The following is a 17151-nucleotide window of genomic DNA, read 5'->3' as shown; positions in this document are numbered from 1 at the left end:
TGCTCCAAACAACTACCTAGCGGCGGAAAGCTGTACTATAAGAACCCCGCCTTCTAGAAACAAATTCCTCTTTTTTGGGGTCCCCCTTCATATTATATATATATTATATAATTTACTGTTATATATGGGTAGGTGGTGGAAATACGTATCTCATGAAGGGTGGGGGGATGACCATCAGACATGTTCTTACCCTACACCTAAGATGCCTGTGTAGTGATTAACACTTATAATCCTGCCGGCATTCTACTCAATATGTACTGAGAATGCGAGGCAAATGGTGTCCACATGTTCTGCGCATATGTATATATATATAAAATGTATTCGTGTAATTTAATTTAGAATTATTCCTTCTCAGTCAAATTTACACAAAACGACAGCAATATGTCCTCATTTAATGGCATTGGAATAATATATTTCTGGATTGTGTGACGAATAATCTGAAATCATAAGATGACTTCGGAGAAAACGCGTACTCATACGCTTCCTGGTGCACACAGGTTTTACTGAAGCCCTTGCTAGACAAGACTTCAGCAACTTCACTGCTTCAGCCCCACACGGTAAATATGCAAACGTTTTCAAATTATTTATTTGGGAAGAGTTTGTCACTTTTATTTCATGTGCTTTTATTTATAAACTGTTCTCCGGTGACCATGCGTGCTGATGCGGCTGCTCATCCAAGAAGACTGACTCTCTTCCTGTTATCTGCATTTGGAGCTCAGGTTTTGTATGTCTTATTTTTTGTGGGCAGATTGAACCACACGATTAATGATCACAGGAATCTTGCGAGAAGGCAAGAAGCTCTTCATAAAACAGGAAATGAACTGCTTGATGCCACAGTAGCAAAAATAATTTATTATTTTCTTATATAGAAATATTAAATATTGCATTTTTTCAATATTTTACCTCATTCTATAAAGCTATGACATAAGCATGAGACTGAAAGATCGTCTTTATGCAGAGTAAACATGTTGTGAGCACTATTGAAGGTGTCCGTACGATCTGCTATGAATGTCAAATATAGAAGATGTGTATGTTACCGGAAAGCAAAGTACAATGTTCAGTCAGTTGCTCAATATATGCGGTCACCTTTCTTAGCCTTAGAAAAGTAACATTCTCCATCAACAAGGACTCCCTATCGAACTTCTTGTCATTTCTAATGGGAATGTTACAGAATGTCTGTGATCAATAACATGCTTCAGTCCACATTGACGCCTCTCATTGGAAAGATAAAGAACAGGTAATATATGACTTCTTTGCTCCTTTCTATACCACACAGCGAAAGTATTTTTCTAAAACTGTGTTCTTTGTACAATACTACAAGTATTATTAATATCTAGCAGTACTAGTGCCAGTCATAGCAGAAGTATCAGTAGTACTGAAAGCCTCATTCTTAAATATCTTCTCACATGTACAACATTCTTACCTGTTCGATGATATTGAAAAATCATTGAGGAAGGATAAACAAGGAATTGCAGACACTCCATTTTAAACTCATATATTGCTAACATATCATTGTCATCTATATAGAAGCCCATTGACCCATTATATCCACATTGAAATGTTAATGGTCTTTCCATCTGATTCTAATTCCCAAATTTTTTGTAAATTTATACAAATCACCTGTGAGATTTCAGCATATTCAGGGCAATCGTTCTGTAAGGCAGTCCATTACTAACTTCTGTGTAATTGGTTATTACATTATGTTATATACGCGGTAGCGTAGTTGGTTGAGGCAATATGCCACAAGCCGGAAGGTCGCGGGTTCAAGTCCCGATGAGGTTATTGGATTTTTTCAAATTAACCTAATCCTTCCGGCCGCGCTATGGCCCTGCGGTCGACTCAGCCTCTAACAGAAATGAGTACCAGGAATTAATTTAATAATTATATAATTATTAAATGATAATAATATTAGCTTCTTTAAGTAAAATATTTACTTTAAGAACTCTTGTTTAATACTTTTGCTTATTTGTTAAGAATAATGTAGTTTAAATAATTGAGAGGCGACTGTGTCTATATGTCTCAAGAAAATATTTTGACCAAACGCTCTGCTTATCAGTTTACAGTAAATCGTAGGTACACACCTGATTGTTATGTCTTGATTCAAGTGATTTGTGATTTCTGTAATCTTATTACTGTGTATTATTCTATAGAAGTATTCTGTAAATAAATTGTTTATTCGCCGTACGCCTTACCGCCGACAAGTTGAAGCCTCTTATACACGTATTTCCTGTGTCGCGCTTCGCCTTTTCCAATATTGCAAATAATTTTTTTTCAGAATTTCGTATGACTTCTGCTTGTTACATGCATAATGTCACGTGTTGGGTATGTCACGCGACAAATAACTTCACGTGGGTCTCGGATTTAGCGAATCTTTACTGGACACTCACACTTACACACCTTGCAGTTATCACCGCTTGTAGTGTCACCTGACTTCTGGCGTAATGCTCCAATGCCGCATCTCGACTGCCCTCAGTCACGGTTATCCCAAGACTGTCTTCTCCTCTGCGGACCGGATACCGGACGCCATTCCTCACGGTTCCCTTACTGCTATTTCAACAGTCCGCTGTTACGCAACGCGTCTTCGGTTGTTTACCTCCGGAGAGATTCGTTCGTCGTTTCGGCGTTGTCTACGCAACGGCTCACTGTTATTGCGTTGCCATGGAAGTACCTACTGCAAACACTTTACAATAATTTCATTATAATCATACGTATGAAAGGCTGAAAACCGTGCGCAAATCGCGGACCGAGGTGGGCTGTGGAAATTGTTCAGTGGTGGGGAGAACGTTGTTTTGTAGGCCCTGCAATTTTAAGACGTAGGTGTACTCCAAATGAGTACTTTGTGGAGGGTCAATTTAATATTAGCACTTAATCACTCACTTTTAAATAGTGAATATACTGTCATAAATGTCCTGAAGGCCTTGACTTCGATTATTTGTGTGGGTATCTCCATGTAACTTTCTTATAGATGATTACACCGAAATATTTTACACTATTTACAAATGGTATGTTTTATCCATTCAGTGTAAGATGAGACTCAGGCGGTCGACGACTGCGAGAGACGTCGATTCCCTGAGCCTTATCCTAATTTATTTCAATATTCCTAACTAAAATCAGAGTTAGTCAGAGTTACTTCGCGATTGGCAGTTTACTGGAAATAAGTTCGTCTTGGCAACAAGCCCTTGAGACTCACAACCAACAATTTTTTTCAACTAAATCCTTGCTTTCATAGTCCTTATGTAACATCCTTCCTGACGAGACGGTATGTTTGTAGTTTACAATTGCTGCTGGGCACCGCCAGCGCAGTCATTCTCAGGTCCGAGTCCCACGAGAACCGTGACCACATTTTGCTGTGTCAGATTCGAGACTCCCCCAACCTGAAGGGCTATGCCCCCATATTTATAACCCCCAGGAACAGGGTGGCCCCCATTAGAGCCCCAGGGACTCGGTTCCCCTTTCGTCGTCTCCTATAACTCGCAAGACTACAGTGGAGGTATTGGACCCCACCTCCACAAGGTAGAGGTCTTCCTGACGAAATTTTAGTCATGCTTATAACCTCTCGGCACTGACAGCGTAGGAAACACTGCTCCTCATTGTTGTGGTTTAATCTTTGCCGAGGCAACATGTTTTTGCGCGAAACAGTTACTCAGCAACGGCTGCCGTATGTTGCTTATTCCGCGGTCGTTGCCTAGCAGCGGACGTTTCTAATAGAGTCAATACTTAGCAAGGGGCACGCGGTAGCTTAGTTGGTTGAGGGGCTATGGTACAAGCCGGAAGGTCGCGGGTTGAAGTCCCGATGAGGTCATTGGATTTTTTCAATTGACCTAATCCTTCCAGCCGCACTATGACCTCCGGGGTCGACTCAGCCTCTAACAGAAATGCGTACCAGGAATTAATTAAATAATTTTCCTTGGGAGTAATGCGCGGCCGGCTCGTAAGGCCGACAACCTAACCGCCATCTCTAAGCCGATTGTCTAGATAATGTGGGACTCTCAGCGTCTCACAACCCTATGGGCCTTCACGGCCTGGTACAGGGATAGCTTTACTTTACTTTACAATACTTAGCAACGGGTCAACATGCTACAATCTTCATGTGACCTACTATGGAAACATTTCTGCTATGATTGCAAATGTTATCCGATTGCTGACTCAGCTGTCATTAGCACAGCTTTAACATGTGCCACTCTGAAATAACACTGTACTGGGATATGACACTAGCCCACAATCCTCAAAATTCTCCAATTTTTCCCATAATTCTATTGTTCCGTTCTTACAAAGATTTTTGCAACTGTGCCAGTATCGTAATGATGCCATATTTAGCCTGAAAGTGTGACAATGCCCAAAACCCCTTAGAGGTTAATTTAATATCTCGAAATACTTCAGAATTATTTTTATTACCAAATAACATATCAGAAACACTTCTATGCAAATCCTTCTTCCCCTGAAGATAAAGCTTCAGCTACTGAACACGTACATTCAAGATTATTACTGATATTAAAAGAGTTACCTAACAGAATGCCACTGAAATCTAACATTGCCTAGAAATAGCCACATCTTTTCCATCGCGTTTTGCTAGGAAAAAATAAGATAACTTTTATTTTAATTGATTTATTAATTCATTTATTTTGCACATTACATCTTACACGTATACAAAACAGGTAAAGAAATAAAATAATGAAACCTGTAAGGGATGGAAAATGCCAGAATACACATACATTTGTAGCTTGTTTATTTACAAATGTTAAAAAAGCAAAGCCATTCACTTCAGAGGCATCGAGATATTTGAAAGTGTTGGTTTCTCGGTTTGCATCAACAGATATACAAATGGGATTTCTGGTGTTAAATGTTAGTGTGAGATTTGCACCCTCCTTTTTGTTTCTGAATGCTTGTCTCTTTCCAGAGAACTGTTTCCTGCTATGTAGACTTCTCATGTTTCAGTCATAGTTAGGTACTTGTAGGTAAGAAGGTCTTCATAAAGAAAGCAATATAATCATAGAAAGCACGTTCTAGTGGAAAGTGTCAGTTCATGTTTGTTCTTTCAGGATATAATGTAAAACGTGAAAAATACACGAAATGTAAACCTACAGCTTGTAAAACGAAGACTTAATAAACTCAATGAATTGAGTTTCATGCAGTAATGCGCATGCTGCTGCGGCGCAAGTTATGACACACTCCTCTTCCAGTGAGACGCATTCATTCTTTGTGCACCCAGGACTGACAAGAGACACGAGTGCACATGTCCCCGACAATCGTACAGCACACATCCAAGACTTTTCTAGCAGAGGAGTAACCACTTGAAGTTGGTACATTCGCCTCACCTCTGTCCTTAAGGGCTTACTTGCTGCTATCTCGTGCCCTTGCAGCGTTACCATGGCGGGTGAAAGCAGAGTGATCCTCCCTAGGCCTTGAATTCTCTCTGATATCACTGGTAAATGTAAGTGAAGTAACAGGGCGCAACAAACAGCTTCACACATTTGCCTCTGATTATTAAGGAATGATATCATTATGCGCTGCAATCAGTAATTCAGAGTATAGAACACAAATGTTAGTTTTTCTGTACATTTCATGAATTCTTATAACAAGGAAACGAAAATTTGAACGAATTAATTCTTGAAACCAACCCCATTGGGTAGTTAAGGGGAGGCATGACTAGAAGAGGCGACTGAGAAGCGAAGTGGTCGTGCAGTAAAACGAACGAGTTGTTACCGGCGGGTACCTTAACCCGTCTTGAAATGCAGGATTTACTCTCGACTTGTTTGTTCAAACTTAGCATGGGGTTATTCATTATTCTGTGCTGTTTGTATCCGGCTTGTTTCATTTCCTCATTTCAGTTGCCCCCTTTCTCAATCACAAGCGCCGGGGGCGTAAGCACAATATTGACGAAGAATGTATAGATTGTGTTTATAATAGCTGTGATTTGTATGATAATCCCTGCAACGAAAGGTATTTTCCATATGCCATCAAGAACTTCTTGTAAAGGAGTTCCACCGCCGACAGCAACAGGATACTTATCGTCGGCAGAAGCTACTGCAACACACCACAAGGCCATCAAACAGGCCACGCATGAAGATAACGCCAAGGATATCATCGCCTTCAATGTAAGTGTACTACCTGAAATGTTACAACGGGCACTGCTGTTTATTTTGAGAAACGAATACATAAAAGTTTATCTTTTGCTTTGGACTTATGTCTCTTTAGCGTTTCAAAAAAAGTAAAGCTATCCTTGCAACAGGCCATTGAGGCCCATATGATTTTGAGACGTCAGGGCTCACAGATGTTCTTAAGGAAGCAGTTCCCCGTTGGAAAAATGGAGTATTTAGAAACACACTTGCATTTTCGCTCTCTGGTGACAGAATCAAATGTTTGCAAGCCATCAATTCAAAACCTCACCATTTTACATTATCCTGGATACGTGTAATATATTTTAGTATTATCCACACGAAAATTCAGAGTATAGCTTCTGTATCGTCTAATTTACTCACATGACCCATCTTAAAAGTTGTTTTGAACGGGTGCAAAACATTCGGGGGAAGACAGATCGAGGGTCTTTGAGAGCAGGTTATTGTGAGGAATATTTGGAGATAGATGGAGGAAGTATCGCGAAGCTAGAAAGAATTACATTAAAAAAGAAAACTCAATAAAACAATTTAGATGAAAATTCGGAATGGAAAACACCAGTTGGATGACCTAGGTAGAGATTGGAGTATGATATTAAATTTGATGCTAATGAAATAAATTGTGACATTGTAGACTGTATTCATATGGCTCAGGGTAGGAACTAGTAGAAAAGTCTTATATTTTGTTAAAACAGTAATAAATACTGTAAGATTTGAGGCTTTCACGGCGGTGACTATGAAGAAAGCAGTCTTCTGGGACATTGGTTTCACAATCAGACTGAATTTCTTGAGTAGCGGACTAGCTATTAGCTTCGCAAAATGGTCCATATTCTTTAGCATTTCANATAATAATATTAGCTTCTTTAAGTAAAATATTTACTTTAAGAACTCTTGTTTAATACTTTTGCTTATTTGTTAAGAATAATGTAGTTTAAATAATTGAGAGGCGACTGTGTCTATATGTCTCAAGAAAATATTTTGACCAAACGCTCTGCTTATCAGTTTACAGTAAATCGTAGGTACACACCTGATTGTTATGTCTTGATTCAAGTGATTTGTGATTTCTGTAATCTTATTACTGTGTATTATTCTATAGAAGTATTCTGTAAATAAATTGTTTATTCGCCGTACGCCTTACCGCCGACAAGTTGAAGCCTCTTATACACGTATTTCCTGTGTCGCGCTTCGCCTTTTCCAATATTGCAAATAATTTTTTTTCAGAATTTCGTATGACTTCTGCTTGTTACATGCATAATGTCACGTGTTGGGTATGTCACGCGACAAATAACTTCACGTGGGTCTCGGATTTAGCGAATCTTTACTGGACACTCACACTTACACACCTTGCAGTTATCACCGCTTGTAGTGTCACCTGACTTCTGGCGTAATGCTCCAATGCCGCATCTCGACTGCCCTCAGTCACGGTTATCCCAAGACTGTCTTCTCCTCTGCGGACCGGATACCGGACGCCATTCCTCACGGTTCCCTTACTGCTATTTCAACAGTCCGCTGTTACGCAACGCGTCTTCGGTTGTTTACCTCCGGAGAGATTCGTTCGTCGTTTCGGCGTTGTCTACGCAACGGCTCACTGTTATTGCGTTGCCATGGAAGTACCTACTGCAAACACTTTACAATAATTTCATTATAATCATACGTATGAAAGGCTGAAAACCGTGCGCAAATCGCGGACCGAGGTGGGCTGTGGAAATTGTTCAGTGGTGGGGAGAACGTTGTTTTGTAGGCCCTGCAATTTTAAGACGTAGGTGTACTCCAAATGAGTACTTTGTGGAGGGTCAATTTAATATTAGCACTTAATCACTCACTTTTAAATAGTGAATATACTGTCATAAATGTCCTGAAGGCCTTGACTTCGATTATTTGTGTGGGTATCTCCATGTAACTTTCTTATAGATGATTACACCGAAATATTTTACACTATTTACAAATGGTATGTTTTATCCATTCAGTGTAAGATGAGACTCAGGCGGTCGACGACTGCGAGAGACGTCGATTCCCTGAGCCTTATCCTAATTTATTTCAATATTCCTAACTAAAATCAGAGTTAGTCAGAGTTACTTCGCGATTGGCAGTTTACTGGAAATAAGTTCGTCTTGGCAACAAGCCCTTGAGACTCACAACCAACAATTTTTTTCAACTAAATCCTTGCTTTCATAGTCCTTATGTAACATCCTTCCTGACGAGACGGTATGTTTGTAGTTTACAATTGCTGCTGGGCACCGCCAGCGCAGTCATTCTCAGGTCCGAGTCCCACGAGAACCGTGACCACATTTTGCTGTGTCAGATTCGAGACTCCCCCAACCTGAAGGGCTATGCCCCCATATTTATAACCCCCAGGAACAGGGTGGCCCCCATTAGAGCCCCAGGGACTCGGTTCCCCTTTCGTCGTCTCCTATAACTCGCAAGACTACAGTGGAGGTATTGGACCCCACCTCCACAAGGTAGAGGTCTTCCTGACGAAATTTTAGTCATGCTTATAACCTCTCGGCACTGACAGCGTAGGAAACACTGCTCCTCATTGTTGTGGTTTAATCTTTGCCGAGGCAACATGTTTTTGCGCGAAACAGTTACTCAGCAACGGCTGCCGTATGTTGCTTATTCCGCGGTCGTTGCCTAGCAGCGGACGTTTCTAATAGAGTCAATACTTAGCAAGGGGCACGCGGTAGCTTAGTTGGTTGAGGGGCTATGGTACAAGCCGGAAGGTCGCGGGTTGAAGTCCCGATGAGGTCATTGGATTTTTTCAATTGACCTAATCCTTCCAGCCGCACTATGACCTCCGGGGTCGACTCAGCCTCTAACAGAAATGCGTACCAGGAATTAATTAAATAATTTTCCTTGGGAGTAATGCGCGGCCGGCTCGTAAGGCCGACAACCTAACCGCCATCTCTAAGCCGATTGTCTAGATAATGTGGGACTCTCAGCGTCTCACAACCCTATGGGCCTTCACGGCCTGGTACAGGGATAGCTTTACTTTACTTTACAATACTTAGCAACGGGTCAACATGCTACAATCTTCATGTGACCTACTATGGAAACATTTCTGCTATGATTGCAAATGTTATCCGATTGCTGACTCAGCTGTCATTAGCACAGCTTTAACATGTGCCACTCTGAAATAACACTGTACTGGGATATGACACTAGCCCACAATCCTCAAAATTCTCCAATTTTTCCCATAATTCTATTGTTCCGTTCTTACAAAGATTTTTGCAACTGTGCCAGTATCGTAATGATGCCATATTTAGCCTGAAAGTGTGACAATGCCCAAAACCCCTTAGAGGTTAATTTAATATCTCGAAATACTTCAGAATTATTTTTATTACCAAATAACATATCAGAAACACTTCTATGCAAATCCTTCTTCCCCTGAAGATAAAGCTTCAGCTACTGAACACGTACATTCAAGATTATTACTGATATTAAAAGAGTTACCTAACAGAATGCCACTGAAATCTAACATTGCCTAGAAATAGCCACATCTTTTCCATCGCGTTTTGCTAGGAAAAAATAAGATAACTTTTATTTTAATTGATTTATTAATTCATTTATTTTGCACATTACATCTTACACGTATACAAAACAGGTAAAGAAATAAAATAATGAAACCTGTAAGGGATGGAAAATGCCAGAATACACATACATTTGTAGCTTGTTTATTTACAAATGTTAAAAAAGCAAAGCCATTCACTTCAGAGGCATCGAGATATTTGAAAGTGTTGGTTTCTCGGTTTGCATCAACAGATATACAAATGGGATTTCTGGTGTTAAATGTTAGTGTGAGATTTGCACCCTCCTTTTTGTTTCTGAATGCTTGTCTCTTTCCAGAGAACTGTTTCCTGCTATGTAGACTTCTCATGTTTCAGTCATAGTTAGGTACTTGTAGGTAAGAAGGTCTTCATAAAGAAAGCAATATAATCATAGAAAGCACGTTCTAGTGGAAAGTGTCAGTTCATGTTTGTTCTTTCAGGATATAATGTAAAACGTGAAAAATACACGAAATGTAAACCTACAGCTTGTAAAACGAAGACTTAATAAACTCAATGAATTGAGTTTCATGCAGTAATGCGCATGCTGCTGCGGCGCAAGTTATGACACACTCCTCTTCCAGTGAGACGCATTCATTCTTTGTGCACCCAGGACTGACAAGAGACACGAGTGCACATGTCCCCGACAATCGTACAGCACACATCCAAGACTTTTCTAGCAGAGGAGTAACCACTTGAAGTTGGTACATTCGCCTCACCTCTGTCCTTAAGGGCTTACTTGCTGCTATCTCGTGCCCTTGCAGCGTTACCATGGCGGGTGAAAGCAGAGTGATCCTCCCTAGGCCTTGAATTCTCTCTGATATCACTGGTAAATGTAAGTGAAGTAACAGGGCGCAACAAACAGCTTCACACATTTGCCTCTGATTATTAAGGAATGATATCATTATGCGCTGCAATCAGTAATTCAGAGTATAGAACACAAATGTTAGTTTTTCTGTACATTTCATGAATTCTTATAACAAGGAAACGAAAATTTGAACGAATTAATTCTTGAAACCAACCCCATTGGGTAGTTAAGGGGAGGCATGACTAGAAGAGGCGACTGAGAAGCGAAGTGGTCGTGCAGTAAAACGAACGAGTTGTTACCGGCGGGTACCTTAACCCGTCTTGAAATGCAGGATTTACTCTCGACTTGTTTGTTCAAACTTAGCATGGGGTTATTCATTATTCTGTGCTGTTTGTATCCGGCTTGTTTCATTTCCTCATTTCAGTTGCCCCCTTTCTCAATCACAAGCGCCGGGGGCGTAAGCACAATATTGACGAAGAATGTATAGATTGTGTTTATAATAGCTGTGATTTGTATGATAATCCCTGCAACGAAAGGTATTTTCCATATGCCATCAAGAACTTCTTGTAAAGGAGTTCCACCGCCGACAGCAACAGGATACTTATCGTCGGCAGAAGCTACTGCAACACACCACAAGGCCATCAAACAGGCCACGCATGAAGATAACGCCAAGGATATCATCGCCTTCAATGTAAGTGTACTACCTGAAATGTTACAACGGGCACTGCTGTTTATTTTGAGAAACGAATACATAAAAGTTTATCTTTTGCTTTGGACTTATGTCTCTTTAGCGTTTCAAAAAAAGTAAAGCTATCCTTGCAACAGGCCATTGAGGCCCATATGATTTTGAGACGTCAGGGCTCACAGATGTTCTTAAGGAAGCAGTTCCCCGTTGGAAAAATGGAGTATTTAGAAACACACTTGCATTTTCGCTCTCTGGTGACAGAATCAAATGTTTGCAAGCCATCAATTCAAAACCTCACCATTTTACATTATCCTGGATACGTGTAATATATTTTAGTATTATCCACACGAAAATTCAGAGTATAGCTTCTGTATCGTCTAATTTACTCACATGACCCATCTTAAAAGTTGTTTTGAACGGGTGCAAAACATTCGGGGGAAGACAGATCGAGGGTCTTTGAGAGCAGGTTATTGTGAGGAATATTTGGAGATAGATGGAGGAAGTATCGCGAAGCTAGAAAGAATTACATTAAAAAAGAAAAACTCAATAAAACAATTTAGATGAAAATTCGGAATGGAAAACACCAGTTGGATGACCTAGGTAGAGATTGGAGTATGATATTAAATTTGATGCTAATGAAATAAATTGTGACATTGTAGACTGTATTCATATGGCTCAGGGTAGGAACTAGTAGAAAAGTCTTATATTTTGTTAAAACAGTAATAAATACTGTAAGATTTGAGGCTTTCACGGCGGTGACTATGAAGAAAGCAGTCTTCTGGGACATTGGTTTCACAATCAGACTGAATTTCTTGAGTAGCGGACTAGCTATTAGCTTCGCAAAATGGTCCATATTCTTTAGCATTTCAGGCCTAGATCTTCTGTATCTCTGAGTTGCCCTTGCTTTCTACGTGGCTTCTACGCCTATATCAAGCACTGTATATTCACTGACACATTTCTTTCAATATTTACTTCTCAAACATACAAGTCGGAATGTCGCGGGTTCAAATACCGATGAGGTCATTCGATTTTTTTCAATTGACCTAATCCTTCCGGCCGCAATATGGCCCTGGGGTTCACTCAGCCTCTAACAGAAATGAGTACCAGGAATTAAATAAATAATTTTCCTGGGGAGTAAAGCGCGGCAAGCACGTAAGGCCGACAACCTTACCGCCATCTTTGAGCCGATTGTCTAGATAATGTGGGACCCTCAACGTATCACAACCCTATGGGCCTTCACGGCCTGGTACAGGGATAGCTCTACTTTTTTTTTATTTACTTCTCAAACAATGCCTCACCTCACACTCAGCAGCAGAACGTCTGACCAACGGGCTGTCTCCTACTGCATATGCAAAATTGTCAGGTGGAGTGGGGTTAGTGAGTGACACTACTTATTGGAGAGGGAGGACAGAAAATTGTTCCTGCTTTGAAGACAGCTCGTCCTTTTGGGAAGCATGAAGTTCGTCTAAATAGTATTTACATCTTACCTCACAGGAAACTTATTGCTGTTCGTTACAAACACGAGACTGTTAATGTTCTGAAAGGCAATAAGGACTGTCTACTTGAAACATCACACAAAACACACAGCTAGATTGAATGTAAAACGAGCTGGTGCATACAGTCCTTACCTCCGAGACAAACAAGCAACTGCTCGTGACAAGTCCGCCTCGCTGTGTGCGGATAACGTGGCCAGCAAAGGAGTTGAGTCCTTACCTCCGAGGCAAAGAAACAACTGCTCGTGACAAGTCCGCCTCGCTGTGTGCGGATAACGTGGCCAGCAAAGGAGTTGAGTCCTTACCTCCGAAGCAAAGAAACAACTGCTCGTGACAAGTCCGCCTCGCTGTGTGCGGATAACGTGGCCAGCAAAGGAGTTCAGTCCTTACCTCCGAGACAAAGAAGCAACTGCTCGTGACAAGTCCGCCTCGCTGTGTGCGGATAACGTGGCCAGCAAAGCGACGGACTGTGTTTTATCGCTAGTGACTCGATGGAAAGTACGTCCTAGTGGCTCAAGGAACTTCCCAATAAACGTCACTGGAAATTTCGTTCTCATTAATTGGTCATACGTTTCATTGTTTTCCTCTGGTATTAGATTACCTGGATCGATTTCTTGTCCAGTGATTGGCAATACTGATTAGCACGATTATGGGATTAAGTAAGCTTAACAGTTATTTTTTTAAACTATAACTAGAAAGCAGCAGTGAAAATGAAACAGGAACCGTGCCGATATTTTCGTCCTAATTTCTTTTTCCAAATTTCGGTTAAGTTCTTTTATTGGAACTCATTCTTCGCCATTTCACTAATACACAACAGGTGTTCCTGTTTGCTAGAATACTGTTCTCCGTCTCACAATCTTTAGGATTGTTCTGACCGTTTTTAAGTACCCTGTGCTTAGGACTTGAAATGCAACAAGAACTTACACGTCTGCTCAAACAGAATGGTGAAATGCATTTTTGTTCCCTTCTACTTTTTTTCCGTACTTAGTTTTCAGAAAGTGAGAAAAAGAACTGCTCAGTCATTGAGAGCATTCCATTTTGCTGGAATTAAGAAAAAAAAATTTGGAAACTTTCATGGAAATCTACTTGTACGTTTTAAACCGGTCTCATCATGGATATGTCTGGTAATGTCTTCTACGTCGGACGGAAGAGAAAAGACAGGAATGTGCCATGTTCAATGTTCATTTGGAAGATTACAAAGGAACAGTAATGCAAAACCATTGTTCTACATTTATATTGTTCTTTGACACACAGTCCTGCACATGATTTATGACAGTTCGGGTTTATTTCCACGATTTCTGTCTAAAGTATATTTGAAACCGAGTGATATTGTCACGATTTTGTGACTAGACAGGGGGTTTGTATTGATAATTAGATTTATTGAAAACTTACACCTCGCAACTACAACCACTTGTAACGGTGATACTAATTCGCGCCCTCTACATCTCACTACAGGACACGCTATGTCTTCTACGACTTCACTAGGCGTTGCCTAGTAACATATCTCAATAATTACCTCTTCTACACACGTCATTACCGACTAGCGACTGCCACACATCTAAATAACTCAACTGTCTGCTCTCAACTTCTACGACTTCACTAGGCGTTGCCTAGTAACATATCTCAATAATTACCTCTTCTACACACGTCATTACCGACTAGCGACTGCCACACATCTAAGTAACTCAACTGTCTGCTCTCAACTCACGACAGCGACTCCTTAAGTTGTTACTTATTTGTTGCTGGTCCTCACAAACACAGCCATTCCTGGTTTCAGGTCTCCTCGAGATCCATGGCCAAGATTTTGTTATTTCTTAGACATGTAGATATTTAAAAATGGGGCCTCCTCTTAGACAAGAGGATGAGTCGGCATTTCTCAAGTCAAGTCACGTTATGACCTACGGTCAGTCGGCCAGTGTTTCTCAGTGACAAGCCGATGTTGGGCGCCTCTCTGACGAGAGGACGGGTCTGTCATCTGTCGCGGTCATAAGCAGTATACATGTCACCAACATTTACACTTTGATTGTCTGCATTCTACATAGCGACTTGGAGGGGCCTATGAATTTCGCTTCGTAAGCTCTAATACACTTAATGTGTTGGTCATTATTCTGTCTTCTTCTGACTCGGCCCCATTGAGCTCTGTCTTGATCTGCTAAAATACCGTTGCGAAAAATGTAAACAGTGTTAAAAAGAGACTTCGCATCTAGACCTTTACAGAAATTTGCTCTTTTCTCCGCACTAGCCACAATAGAGGTCGACTCAGAGCTTTCCACCGCTTCCGCAAGCTTCTTGGTGTCACTGAGTGCTTTGTGTACTTGTTACACTACAGAAATTTCCTCTGCGTATTTGTCCATGATGACGTGAGTTTCAGATTTCAGCGATGCTGGCTTCTGTGACCAATATTTCCAGAATCTTGATACCAGAACGTTCGCCATCTTGGTGTACCCTCAAATTCACTGCGCTCTTCGTTTTTCTCACGAACTCTCACTAACCCTCACTAACAGCAATAGCTCCTAACTCACTCCAACTTTCTGCAGGCTTGCCCTGTTAGTCTTCGTGATATAGCATTTGGAAGGACCGAACGGAAAACAACTTTTCTTGCAGCAGTCGCCGTGGAGGACCACAAAAAGAAACACACACACACACACCTTCCATATACCCAGGTCCTTAATAGAATCTGTTCACAATAGAAGAGGATATCCAAGTCTGAAGAAAGCAGTCTTGTGGGATGTGGCGCCGTGTAGGTATTGTTAACCGACATTTCGGAGGAACGTAGGGTAGAAAAATCGGTGAGCGAGGAACCAGCGTGAGCAGCTTACACTCGACCACGCTGGCTCCTTGTTGGCGGATTTGTCTAACCTGAAGATGGAAGTGATACGTTCCTCCGAACGTCGATTCACACAAGATCTACACAGCACCACATCCCAGAAGACGGCGTTCTTCAAATACGTGTAAATGCATTGTTCTGGAGTATCTTAGAACTTGGGCAACTTTCAGCGAGCTAAAGCATAGGGCTCGCCTGGATGTTTCCAGGCCCTGAGGGCCGTTGGTTTTCCAAAGCAGGGAAGCCAGAAAAATTGATTACAGACTTTCTTTTAATTTTAAATCCTTCAAGACTAAACATTTGTACTGATCGCCCTAGATCATTCCGGGCGGAAGAATATGCTAAAAATTTTATTTTGCTATTAATATTTAATGAGTCTTCTAATTTTTCAGTTTTTATTTATTTTTAAGGAAGAGGAAGGGATGTGCAATGCTTGGCTTGTCCCCCCCCCTAATCTGTCTTCCGACATAAGCTGAAGGACATGACATCAAGTCAGATTCACACATTTACTGCGCCCAAGGCTCTACCTCACATAATCGTTGAGAGTCGTACTTTATCTGCCCCTTAAATTAGTTCTCGTGCCCCTCCATGGTTGCATACAAAACAAGCAATTTTCCGTTTCTACCCTGAACTACAGCGTTCCGCCCACAGACCGTTAATATTTCAGTATGAAATGACTGCCCAGATCTACCTCGCATTATATAATTTTCCATAACTGCTCTTCTGTTTCTCGTCAAGAGAATTATTTATTTATTTAATCGATCTTCATGTACCTGGGAAAGATGGAGTGTAACAGCCAGCTGAAGCGTGACCTAGGGTTAGCCAGAGGGTTTGTGAAGGCCAGTCCCCCTGCGGTGCGTCAAATTGAGCAGCTTTCTATTGGTAATTGGAATGTGCCGGGTCCGTGTCTCTGCTGGTACACTGAAAGTGCTCGCGGTTCTTCTCAGTCCCTTTACTAAGTAACTCAAGTTAGCCTCGGCCGTAATAGAACAATTGTGGTCAGAAATGAATATAAACCTGTTTTCTAATAATCGAGAAAATGTTGCCACTTAACAGCTTACGAAACTCTTAGCTGACCTGCTAATATTGCAACTGGTGATGAAGCGCAAAAAGTGTTCAGTATCTACTCTAGCCAGTTGTCTTCGGCCGGCCGCGCCGTCTAAGACATGAGATGTCTTCGGGCGCTCGAACACTGTGATCGTGGGCTCGAATCCCACTCGAGGCATGGATGTTTGTCTGCGTTTATTCTGTAGGTAGTGGCCATGCGACGGGCTGATACCCCGTCCAAGGAGTCCTACCGACTGCCTTAGGATTGAGAAACTGAAGTGAAACAAGGTGTTTCGCCGATGCCCTTTGCTGCAAGTGTGAACAATACGAAAAGATAGACAGATAGATAGAGAGATAATATTTGAGGTTGCTTCACCAACAGATACCGGTTTATCCCATTAAGTTATTATTAAAATCATACTAAGTTCTACTTTCTTCTTATGTCGTGTACCAAAATCACCGTACCTGAAATTTCGTCTAATATAAAGAACTAACTTTCATTAAGGTTGCCTACTCAAGGCGAGACTTACCGTTAGGAATGTTACGCGATAAGTTCCCTAAATTAATAGCAAATTCACAGATAAAAACATAAGAAATAACGGAGCAGCATTAACAAGATTTAGTATAGTAAAATATGTC

General features: G+C 41.1%; 1 long non-coding RNA gene across 2 annotated transcripts; it reads right to left on the bottom strand.

The window, feature by feature from the left end:
* Positions 1 to 9954: 9954 nt before the first annotated feature.
* On the bottom strand, positions 9955 to 13152 carry LOC117282532. Of its 2 annotated transcripts, none has more exons than XR_004513298.1 (2): positions 13032 to 13152; positions 9955 to 11167 (listed from the first exon to the last, which is right to left on the bottom strand). It is a non-coding gene; the product is annotated as an uncharacterized LOC117282532 (long non-coding RNA). The 2 variants fall into 2 exon arrangements; XR_004513299.1 differs by lacking the exon at positions 13032 to 13152 and adding an exon at positions 12777 to 13025.
* Positions 13153 to 17151: the final 3999 nt, after the last annotated feature.

The sequence above is a fragment of the Cryptotermes secundus genome, unplaced genomic scaffold, assembly GCF_002891405.2.
Source record: "Cryptotermes secundus unplaced genomic scaffold, Csec_1.0 scaffold291, whole genome shotgun sequence".
Lineage (NCBI taxonomy): Eukaryota > Metazoa > Arthropoda > Insecta > Blattodea > Kalotermitidae > Cryptotermes > Cryptotermes secundus.
The sequence above is the reverse complement of the archived record's forward strand: the minus strand, read 5'-3'. Positions and strand labels throughout refer to the sequence as shown.